The following is a 12589-nucleotide window of genomic DNA, read 5'->3' as shown; positions in this document are numbered from 1 at the left end:
ATAATGTCGTGTTCAGCAATAAAAGGGAAAAGAAGGGACTTTAAGGGGGTTAGACATCTTTTGCTCAGGAACTGGCTGGGCATCAGTATACCCATAGGAAGTGGTTAATGATTTCTTTTATATTACTTCTTTATTTTCTTCCCTCTTCTTCCACTTATCATTCACTTATTGTTTGTTTTATCTTAACCCTCAAGTTTCCTTGGTTTTATTCTTCCTTTTCTCTTCCCTTGTCCCACTGTGGGGGAGAAGTGAGCAAGCAGCTGTGTGGTACTTATCTGTCTACTGGGGTTAACCCACAACAACATAACAGTTTATTCTGCCACTTCTTCCTTCTCACACTTTTGCCCTGCTCCAGTCTATTGTTGTGGTGTGTGTTCAGTTCCCAATTGAGTTATCTCCCCTGTTTTGTATTGTCCCCCTCGTTTTGTGATGATTCCCCCAGTTACAACCCTATACTCAGTTCAATGGTTCAGTCCTGGTTCCCCCTTTCCCTCGAATGGTGTCCTCCCTGTCTGGGCTCGCTGCCAAGCCCTTGTCTCCACCCCCGTTCCCCTGGCAACTGCCCCTTTCCGTTATATTTTCCCCTCCTCCAGAGCCCCGTTCATCTCCTGAACCCCCCCATCCTTCCAGAAACTTCTCCCTTCCACAGGGGATGATTGGGCAGGTGCCCCCAGCCCCTCCTTTGTTCGTGTATCACTTGTTGCCACCGGTGTCAGTCATGTTGAATTCCCCTCCTCAGTTTCCCCCGATTGGTTCTTGTACACCCCTTTATATACTGCTTCTCCCCCTTTTGTCCCGTCTTTTCCCGCCTGGACGCAGTGGAGACAATGATACATTAAAACCACTAGACTACACCGGGCGTGTTAAGACCCTCTTTCCTCTCCGGCTTCTCCGCCTTGCCGCTTCTTTTCGATACTGTTGCTGCTGTCCTGTCGAAGGAAGGCGCAGCCCGGACGTCCCTGATGGATCCGGGTAGTGCCCCTGGCTGCTAGCTGCTGCTGTGCTCCGAGCTATCCCCGGCCGCCTTCCCCCCCTGCTCGGATGGGAGGGAAGTGCTTTCGATGCAGCAGCGCAGCAGTTTGGCGCCCACCGTGCAGCGAGAGAAGACCCCCTCGCCCCGCGGCAGGAGTCAGCAGCCTCGAGAGGAGTTTCGCCTCCTCTTCGTCATCTGCCACTTGCTCCGTGGTCGTTAAACTACCCTGCCTCGGGAGCAGACCCCGTTTTAGGGGTAGGGCTCCTGACAGGGATCGGATCGACACCTCCCCGCACCCAGAAGCCGATCCGGGATCGAAGCCGCGGACTTCGGAGTTTTTTCCCCGCTAGTAAGGGGTGAGTAACTCCAGCTTCCCAACTTCGAGAGTTGCCCCCCGCCTTATCTCCCGGTTTCATCCGGTCGAGTCGAGGTTTCGCCCTGGGCTCAGTGAGGTGGGGCTAGCGGTTGGGGTTTTTTGTTAGCGTTTTTTTTTCGTTTCACTCTGAAGGTTCGTTTTTTGCGGGGCATAGATGGGTTGCAAACTCTCTGTCCCCCAGAAAAGAGTTTATTATACCCGGTTGGGGTACCTTGTAGAGAGAAATGTTAAAATTGTTAAGCGGGAGTTAAAGATTTAATCATATGGTTGTTCGTTCAATTTCCAGAGATCTCCCTGGATTTAGTAATGAAATAAAATTCTGGATTCAATTGGAGACAAATTAGCACAATTCGAATCTAAAAGGAGATCAAAAACCAAAAATTAATTTATTGGACCTTCCAAATCATTACAGCTCTTAAGAAAACAGAAATTGAAGGAACAACCACCCCCCCCATTCGTGTTCTCCCTACCCCCCGTGTTCCAGACCCTTGTCCCACCCCTTCTCTCCCCTGAGAATAGCGAACCCTTAGGAGAGCAGCCCACGAGAGTACTCGCGCCGGCTTCCTACCACCCGCCGGGCTCTCCTCAGGTTCCCTGACCCCCCGCCTCCAAAGTCCTGGCCAGACTTCGGAGAGCTCTCTCCAATCCCCCGATTCCTTTTCCCTGAGTCCCCAGTTTGTGCATCCCAAAGTTAGATTTGCAGTTTCAGAGGGCAGCAGCCCCCAGATCTCTTTCACACAATGGCTCCCATGGAGCCCAAAATGGCGGCGACCCGCATGGCTTTTCCCGCCATCAGTTTTTCTTCTCCCCATAATCCTTTCCTTTCTCCCACCAACCCTTTCTCCTCCCTTCCCATTCTTTTAACCCCGCCCCTAATTATGTTAATTCTTCTCCCAATCCCCCACCGTCCTACACACGCCCCTTTCCCCTCCTCCTTCCCAAGCCCCGCCTTTTGAACACGCCCCTCAGGCGGAGCCAACTCCATCAGCTCCACCTCCTAGCTCCGCCCTGGTTCCCACACCTGGCCCCTCCCCTTGGCTTCCAGGTTCCCACGCCCCGCCTCCCAGTTCCCACGCCCCGACTTCCGGGAGTGGAAATCAAGATGATTTGGATTTTACTGTGCCATCTTTAATAACTGCCGCTCCTGTTTCTTACCACCAAGAAAGCGTAGGGCCCTCCCGAGCGCAATGGACCCCATTCCCCCATTCCACCATTAGGGAGTTGTGCAAGGCCCAAAGAGAGTTTTCCCGGGAGAGTGAATATTTCCGGGGACTCCTTCGGGCCTCTTTATTAGAATCTGATGTTGTACCCGCGGACTTGCGGATGCTTTTTTCATGCCTCCTCAAACCCACCGAATTCTTAGTGTGGGAGGAGGCATGGAAAAAGGGAATCAGGGACATTCTTCCACAATTGTGGGAGAATCCCCAAACTGCCACAACCCTCGGTGGTGAAACGGTTTACACCGACCTATTGGTCAGTCTTGGGAATTGGGCCTACGGAGCTTTTCAAGCTAGAGATATCCCTCCTCAAGCGCTTCGGTAGAGTGCAAGGATGGCCGAACGGGCATTCTTAGTGCTCCGCCCTACCGCCCAGGAGCCCACTTTCACCAAAATTCATCAGGGGCCAGGGGAACCTTTCATTGTTTTTGTCGAGCGTCTCCGCAGGGCAATCGACCATCAAGTCCAAGCGGAGAGCGCTCGACTCGGGATCCTAACAGAATTAGCTAATGCCAATGCTAACGCTGTCTGCAAAGCAGTCATCCTCAGCTTTCCCGTCGATCCTCCTCCAACCATCCAATCAATGATCGAAGCTTGCCAGAAAAAGGCACCATCCCTCGCCAAGGAGGATCCAAAAACTCCACCTCCAAGCCGTCGCGTGTCATTTGCAAAAACAACAAATTTCGACAGCGATCTGATGGCCGCCCAGCAGCAGCCGATGTCACCCAAAAGCAAGAGGCCCAGCCAAGGACACTGCCATCTGTGTGGCGACCCAGAACACTGGATGCCTGACTGCCCCTTGCGGAAACAATTTTTCCAGTTCCGCAAGGAGCAGGCAGCATCCAAAGACAACCAACAAAAAAACTGAATTCCGAGCGCAGTTCCCTCCTGCGCAAGGATAAAAATGAGGCGGGAAGTTTTAACATCAGCCCCAAAAATCCAGGGAGGGGACCCCATTCCCACACCCTTACCCATTCCAACCCATCCAATAAGTTATCATCACCAAACACAACTACTTCACCAAATGAGACTTTACCAATGATAACATCTGCTTTGTGTGCCTTCCCTTTCAGGTTGCACCTCACAGACACCCTCACCATCTCCGACCCTGAAACCTGGAAGGTTGAGGGGCCATTTGACCTGGTAACATGGGGTCGTGGTTACGCACGCGTGTCCACCCCCGCCGGGCTCAAATGGGTCCCCTCAAAGTGGGTAAAACCCTTTCTCCCAGGGAAGGCACGCAAACCAAGCGTCCACCCCTCAGGTGACCCAGTCCGCCCTGAGGAGAAAGCGCAAAGTCCATGTCGTGTCCTGTGTCCCCCAGGCTGAACCATCCACCCCAGAGCCCTCAGTTTTAACTTTTCTTCGTTTGTTTCAGTTAGAACCCGATTCGCCAGTTTAAGTTTTGTTGTTGCTCCGTTATTCTTACCATTTTTAACCTTTTGTGTGTCATCTTGAGTTTCTCAATGTTTATGAACACTGCTCCTCCGTCTTCTGTCCACCGCCGCACCACAAGTGAACCACGTCTCCCTCCCTCCTGCTACAGCTCTAACCAAGAGACTTTCTATTATGAGGAGATGCAACCTCTTTCAATCTCACCCATTCCTCAATGGTTTGCAGTCTCCAGACCTACCAACGATGTCGGCGAACAAGCATCGACGAGCTCCGAAATCAGCTTTAAAGACTCATTTTAATTTTGTTTTTTCTAAAACAAAAAGAGTGAGATGTTGTGGTGTGTGTTCAGTTCCCAATTGAGTTATCTCCCCTGTTTTGTATTGTCCCCCTCGTTTTGTGATGCTTCCCCCAGTTACAACCCTATACTCAGTTCAATGGTTCAGTCCTGGTTCCCCCTTTCCCTCGAATGGTGTCCTCCCTGTCTGGGCTCGCTGCCAAGCCCTTGTCTCCACCCCCGTTCCCCTGGCAACTGCCCCTTTCCATTATATTTTCCCCTCCTCCAGAGCCCCGTTCATCTCCTGAAACCCCCCCATCCTTCCAGAAACTTCTCCCTTCCACAGGGGATGATTGGGCAGGTGCCCCCAGCCCCTCCTTTGTTCGTGTATCACTTGTTGCCACCGGTGTCAGTCATGTTGAATTCCCCTCCTCAGTTTCCCCCGATTGGTTCTTGTACACCCCTTTATATACTGCTTCTCCCCCTTTTGTCCCGTCTTTTCCCGCCTGGACGCAGTGGAGACAATGATACATTAAAACCACTAGACTACACCGGGCGTGTTAAGACCCTCTTTTCTCTCCGGCTTCTCCGCCTTGCCGCTTCTTTTCGATACTGTTGCTGCTGTCCTGCGGAGGCGCAGCCCAGACGTCCCTGACGGATCCGGGTAGTGCCCCTAGCTGCTAGCTGCTGCTGTGCTCCGAGCTAGCCCCGGCTGACTTCCCCCCCGCTCGGAGGGGAGTGAAGTGCTTTCGACGCAGCAGCGTGGCAGTCTATGACCTCTCCAAGGACTGCAGGAGAATACCTGATCTGTCATGATCTCTTCTGCAGATTTCAGGGTAATCTCTGCTCTGGTGCCTGGAGCACCTTCTCTCTTTTTCCTCCTTCTCTGACCTTGGTATTTGCAATGCTGTTTCTCATTCTCTTTTTCTCTTCTCCTCTGCCCATGCAGTGTTTTCTGCCCTTTCTTGAATATGTTTTCACATAGGTACCACCAACTTTGCCGATTGGCTCAGATTTGACCTGTGGTGGGTCCATTACCAAAACAGCTGGAATTGGTTGTGTCCAGCATGGATGCCATACCTGCAGTCGCCCCCATTCCCCAAACCTTGCCATATATACCCATTACATTGGTGATAAAGCTATTCTTGTAATCTAGTTATTTCTTTTTACAAACACATATAAGTGATTATGTAAAACTCAAATAAAATGACATGAACAGTAAAGAAACAGAAGATACAACATCCCAAGTAGTACAGATATTAACGCCATTTTATGTGAGGAAACAACAGGCCTGACACTGCAGAAAAGCCCCAGGAAGAACAGGAGAAAGCAGATTATACACTATCTGAAAACAAGAAAGGTGCCTTGTTTCCTCGAAGACTGCAAACCTTGAGAAAAATAACAGACTGTCAGGACAACAGATTTATTACAGGCCTGCAACCCAGTTCCATGTGAAGAACTGAAGAGAGATTCTCACACTAAGAGTAGAAGTACTATCTTAACTTTGCAATAAACAGATTCATTTGCTCTCAGCTTGTGAGTCACGCATTCATACGACACAATTTTATATTTTATTATTCTGCTACTGTTATTCAAATAGCAGAAACCTCTTGTTTTTTAAGAGAATCTTTTCATGGGGATATAAGTCCTACTGATCCTCTGCAGTTGTATAAGACATCAGTCTACTATAGTTGCTGCAGTCTGAAGCATATATGGAAGTCAGACATGGATGTGTTGACAAGCAGAGAGCAGAGCAGATCTCTGTCTCTTTGGCCTAAATTTAAACCTGTAATCAGTAATTCAATAATGAACTCTCACACTGAATTAAACAACCTAGGATCTTCCCTCTCCTTCAACATATTCAAAATAAATAGAGCTGTATGCCACTGTATTCCTTGTCATCACAAGATCTTCACCTGAAAACTAAGAAAACCTCCCTTTTGTGTTAAAGTTAACTACTAAATGTAATTTCTTGATGTGCCATTTTGTTGTCTTATTTTTGCCATTTTACTGGAATGTGTTCATTTTTTCCTTTAAGGAAAACAAGCTTAGATTAATAGTCTTCACATTACATATATATCAACTCAACTGGGAAGCCATAAAGACACCTTTTAGGAATGAAACTGGCCATTACATCTCACTCTGTGTCACCATATTTCTTAAAAATCCTCTTTGCCCAGGATTTTCTCCTGGGAAGCTGAGAAACCTCAGAGAGGAATGAAAACAATATTTATCTGATTGCTGCTCCTGTGTTTGCTGCTTTGGAATGTGGCTTGGACATTGTTTACCAACAGGAGAATGTTTGATTGGTTCCATGTGAATTGTTTTTTCTTAATGGCCAATCACATCCAGCTGTGTCAGACTGAAGAGTCAGTAATGGGTTTTTATTATTCATTATTTTCTAGCCTTCTGATGTGTCCTTTCTCAATAGTTTTATAATATAATATAATATAATATAATATAATATAATAATAGAATATAATATAATATAATATAATATAATATAATAATATAATATAATATAATATATATAATAGCCTTCTGAGAACATGGAGTCAAATTCTCATCTCTCACCTCGTCCTGGGGACCCTCACAAACACTATAACTCTGTGAGGAAAAAAGGCCTAACACTAATATAGATGGAATTTTGCTTCCCAAACACAGAGTAGCTCTGCAGGACAGACTGCCTGGCTGCTACTGTAGCCTCAAGGTTGAAATAACCACTGCAGCTGCTGTGTAGCCTCAGGTTAGTTATACGTGCTGTTGGATTCTCAAAGGTGTTATTTTAACCAGTCCCCAAACCACTGTCTCACAGGAGGTCACAGAGCACCACTAGGTAATTAGCTCATAAATCCATGGGCAACCTACTTTCCAACTGTAGTGGTTTGACTCCAGCCAACAGCTAAGCACCACACAGCCATTCTTTCACTCCCCTGCCAGCAGGACTCAGGAGAAAATCAGAAGAGCAAAAGTGAAAAAAATTCTCATCTGCTGAGATTAAAACAGCTTAAAAGGTAAAGTAAAAGCTGTACACTCAATCAAAGCAAAACAAGGAATTAATTCACTGCTTTCTATGGGCAGGCAGGTGTTCAGCCATCTCCAGGAGAGCAGGGCTCCATCATGCATAACAGTTACTTTGGAAGACAAATGCCATAACTTTAAATCTCCCGTCCTTGCTCCTTCTTTCCCCCACTTTATATACTGAGCATGATGTCATATGATATAGAATATCCCTTGGGTCAGCTGGGGTCACCTGTCCCAGCTGTGTCTCCTCCCAGGCTCTTGTGCACCCCAGCCTCCTCACTGGTGGGGTGGTACAAAAAGCAGAAAAGGCTTTGACACTCTGCAAGCCCTGCTCAGCAATAACTAAAACATGAGGGGGAAGGGAGGAAAGTCTTTTCAAAGTAGTCATTGCTCAGGGACTGGGTGGGCATTGGTCTCCTGGTGAAAGGTGATGACTTCCTGCCTTTGCATCACTTCTTTGGGTTTGTTGTGTTTTTCCCCTTTCACTTTTTAAACTGGTTTTATCTTGACAATGCTGTTGCTAGTCATGATGTTGACTTCTTTGCTCTCAGTGCTGGTTTATTTGGCCCCTCACCTGTGGATATGACAGATCAGAGAGAGAGAAAACGAGATAAGCTTTCCCATTAATTGGTCTGGGAAGCTTTAGGGAACTGAAGAGAAAGAATTGTTAACTATCTGCAGGTGGTGTTTGTTACAAGTTGTTTTTCTCAATAGATGTTTACCCCAAAGGGTGTCTTCTTGATTAGCCAATCATGTGAAATGTGTTGATTAAATGACCAATCAGGTCCACTGGTATCGGACCAGGGTATAAAAGAAGGGGTTCCAATAAAGTTGAGGCTTCTAGCCTCTAGCCTTCTGACCTAGAGTCTGTGTCATTTATTATCTGTTCCTGACTCAATGGTGATACTCACCTGCTCCTTGGAGTACTCCCTCCCTTGCCGTACATCAAATTCCAGGGCTTGCTAATGGCTGCTTTTGGCTTTTGCCATTTCTTGTTCTGCATATCACTTTGTTGTTTTGCCTGGAATGTGCCTTGCATCATCATGTCCTTGCAGTCTCATACATGCTCTCACTCACTCTCACCCTGTTTTCCATGCTTGCTTTCTCTCTTGGATTTTTTTTTCCTCCCTCATTTCCTCCCGTTTGCTTTTGTGGTCTCTCTTTTGCATTTCCTCTCATCTTTTTGCAATATCTTCTGCTTGCTTTCTCACTCTTGCTGTCACTTCCTTGCTTGTGCCTGTGCTTCCTCTTGCTCTCTTTCCCTGCTCCCAGTTGCTCTTTTCTCCCCACCCCATCCGGCCCCATTCTTCAGCTTGTTTTCTCTCCTTTCCTCTTGTATTCTTGCTTTTGATCTCTTCCTTCCTGGCATTCTCACTTTCTGAATCTCACTTTCTCTCTATTTTGCTTTCTTGCTTTTTGTATTGGGTTTGTGTGGCAAGGTTTTTGTAGTGGTGGGGCTACAGGGGTAGCTTCTGTGAGAAGATGCCAGAAGCTTCCCCCATGTCCGATCGAGTCAGTGCCTGCTGGCTCCAAGACAGAGCTGCTGTTGGCCAAGGCCAAGCTGATCAACAGCAGTGATAACACCTCTGTGATACACATATTTAAGAAGGGAATAAAACTGCTATGCAACAAAAGCCAGAAGAGTGAGATTATGTGAGAGAAACAGCCCTGCAGGCACCAAGTTTGGTGAAGAAAGAGGGTGGGACAGGACCTTTCACCCCTGAGACTTATCTACTTCCCCCATGGCTAAGCTAGGCCAGATGGTTTGTCTTGTAATGAATTATCTCAGCTGAAAACACCCTTAGCCAGAAATAAACATCCTGCCTTGAATGCGTAGGAAAGGATAAGTGAAAATTCTGACAGACAAGCACTTTTACAAACTATAAAAGACCACTATGATTTTCATAAAATCAGAAATCTCTTCTAAATTCTCTGAGTGTGTGGAGAGTTCTCCTCAAAAGTGGAGATGTTCATTTTGAGATACTTCCCTGGGACTGAGAAAAACTGGGAGACTTTTTGTACACCATCATTCATTGGTAAGTGACATTGGCTCCTAAGCTATACTATTCCTTCGCTTGCTGTAACATAGGTACCTTTATTATTGTGCACTATCTTATGAACCCATTAGTAGTGTTTCTTATGTTTATCCTGTGCAGTAAGTAAGCCTGTTAAAGCCTTACGTCTTTTTCCTTTTGTCTATTCAATAAATAATTAAGGTAATAGACCTGACCAATCATTATTAAGAACTTGCAAGTGGGACTAGGTTGCATCGTGGTCAGATACTGTTGTTTTTGTTAATGAAACATCACCTGAGAATAATGATCTGAAAAAAAAGGATCTGTTTGATCCTGGTCCTATTGGCTCTGGACAAGAACCAGAATTATATTCTCCTCTAGCCCTAGTATGTGCTATGGCCGCAGCTGCTACCAGTGCAGAAAAAATACTACAAACATCACACAAAAAGGCTGCAGCAAATATTTCACATATTCCACCACTGCCTTATATGTTGTTGTATTCCTCTAGGGACTATGAGGAGGAAAGAATACCACATGTAGGACCTGAACCAGAAATGTTTATACAGAAATGCCGGATGTGAGGGTTGGTGTGGAAGCCTTTGAGCCTATTAGGGGAACTTCTAGGGTAATGCCCTGGAAGAATCTGCTACAGGTTTAGAGAATGCCTCACTGCTTGGGGTGAGAAAAAGGGGCTTCTCCCATGGTGCTCTGCAGCACTATGTTAATCTGCCCTTTCCTTATAGGTCATTGCCCTTTACCCTGCCCTTTCCCTGTAGGTCATTGCCCTTTGCCCTGCCCTTCTACTGCCCCTGACCCCATACTTAACCCAGGACACTGCACTGTTTTCTGGTCTTCTGTTCCTGGATTCCTGGAGCGCAACTCTACAATAAACCTCACTGGAATTCTATACAGAGACCCTTTCCGTCTTTCTTGGCTGACCTATCTGTGGTGTGAGTGACTGTCTGTGCCTGCCTGAGCAGCTTTCTCAGAAGATGCTTTTGGGGAGGTAGCAGGAAACACCATCCATTTTCCACGCTGCTACACATTGGAAGATGGTGAAATTGAATTTTTTCAAGCAATGCCTGTTATCTATCATAATCCAAACTCACATAATGAACAACTGTCATATGAGCTGGTAAAGGAACTGAGGAGATTGGTGAAAGAAAATGGTTTACCTTCCTCCTTTACTATGAATTTATTGGATGCGATTGCAGAAGCACATACTATGTTACCAGTGGATTGGAAATCTCAGTTATAAAACAATTTTGACAGGAGGACAATACTCTGGTGAATGGAATCTGTAGATTTGGCTCAAAATCAGGCATTGAATAATGGTAATCAACAACCACCCATTAATATCTCTGCATCACAGCTCTCTGGCACAGATGTATATGCTACTGTTCAGGCTCAATTACGACTCCCCCACAACTGTGGGATCAGTCTGCTGTTATTGCTATGTGTCCTGGGTTAAGTATATGTCGCTTTTATCCCCAATCATCTTGTTCTGTTTATGCTGAATAATAAGTTTTGCACCTTTAAAACTTGTTCAAGAGAGTGAAGGGGGGAGAGAAGAAGCACACAGTTTGTTTTCAGGCACTGCACTCCTCCACATTTCTCCTCCTGGACTGTGTTGTCTGTGGATGGACAGACAACGGGACAGAACTCTCCTTTGTTTTAGTTAGTTTTAGCTAGCTGAGGCAAAGAAGTTCCCTGGGCTAGTATTTTTTTTTTCCCTTTTCTTTGGACCTGTTTAAACCTGCTCTGGACTGAACACCAGAAAAGCACTGGCAGCTCGCATCTGTGGCCCACTGGGCCGGGCCTGGGCCACGGCATTTCCAGTGCCAGAGGGACTGATAAGAGACTGAGTGAGCCAAGCTGCAACCCAGGGAGGGGAATTTTCTGAGTCTGTCATCTCTTCTGGAGCAGCAAGAGGTTTTATTGTTTAATATTGTTTAGATTTTATTGTTTAATAAACAGGTTTTTTTCCACTTTTCTCCAAGGAGGTATTTTCTCCTGAACTGGTTGGGGGGAGGGGCCAATTGAATCTGCTTTTCTAGAAGAGCCCCTTTGGGGGTTCTCTCCCAAATTTGCCCTAAACGAAGACACCATGCAGACACTACGAAAGGTACCTGATACAAAAAAAAAAAAAATAGCATATAGTTTTGCTGCTCTGAGGCAGGGGCCTCAGGAACCATATATTACCTTTATGAAACAATTACATATTAGGAAGTGTTCTGGTTTGAAAGCAAAACCAGTGAGAGACTCCAAGTCAGAAATAGAATTTATTAGGAAAAGGGAAACAAAACCAAATACATGTCACCGACATGTTTTATGAAAAATCCTTTCCTTAGGATTTTTCCCCTCCTGAGAAACTGAGAGGCCTCAGGAACAAACTGTAAACAATTCTTATCTGCTTCTGTGGAATGCAACAGGGGGAATCTGTGATTGGCCTCATCAGGCTGTTTCCAATTACGGGCCAATCACAGTTCACCTGTCCGGCCGGTCTAGGTCTGAGACAAGACTTTGTTATTTCATTCCTTTTCTATTCTTAGCTTAGCCTTCTAGTGAAATCCTTTCCTCTATTCTTTTAGTATAGTTTTAATATATTATCTATCATATGTTAATAAATCAAGCCTTCTGAAACATGGAGTCAACTTTCTTGTCTCTTCCCTCGTCCTGGGACCCTTGTGGAAAATACCACAAATACATGCAATAATACAAAAGAAAAACCATTGACAGAGTCAGAATACAACCTGACACCCTGCTAGTTAGGGTGGTGGTAGCAGTCCAGATGAAATCATCTTGTTGAAGTGGTGATCCTATAGAAACAATCTGATAGCTCGTCCTCTGGAAACCAATGGGTAAAGGCAGCTGTTCCTCTTGGAATCCAGGGGAAAGACTGACTGCTCTGTCCCAAAACACAGATTATATCCAGGTGGGGATGCTTAGCTCCTCCCCCCTGGGTGGAATATCTCACAATGGGCTGATATCATTCTGAGTCATGTGGTGGGTCCTTGATTACCTGTTAAACAGAAATGGCTCCCGGAGGGAGTTATCTCTGAGTCATGCCATTGATGGGTCCATTAACAGGAGATAAGGAAAAACAATGCCCCTCCTGGTTTCAGCAGCTCTTGAGGATGGGAATAGAATACATTTTTATATTGTAACCTAGGACAGGAAGCAATGTCCAAAAGGACAAAGAGGCAATAAAAAGCCCAGTAAACCTTGTCCTCACTGCAGAAAGGGGTTTCATTGAAGTAATCAATGCCAGTCTAAATAGGACAAACATGGCAACCTTCTCCCACAGCAAAGAAA

The sequence above is a fragment of the Serinus canaria genome, chromosome W (genome assembly GCF_022539315.1).
Source record: "Serinus canaria isolate serCan28SL12 chromosome W, serCan2020, whole genome shotgun sequence".
NCBI lineage: Eukaryota > Metazoa > Chordata > Aves > Passeriformes > Fringillidae > Serinus > Serinus canaria.
The sequence above is the reverse complement of the archived record's forward strand: the minus strand, read 5'-3'. Positions refer to the sequence as shown.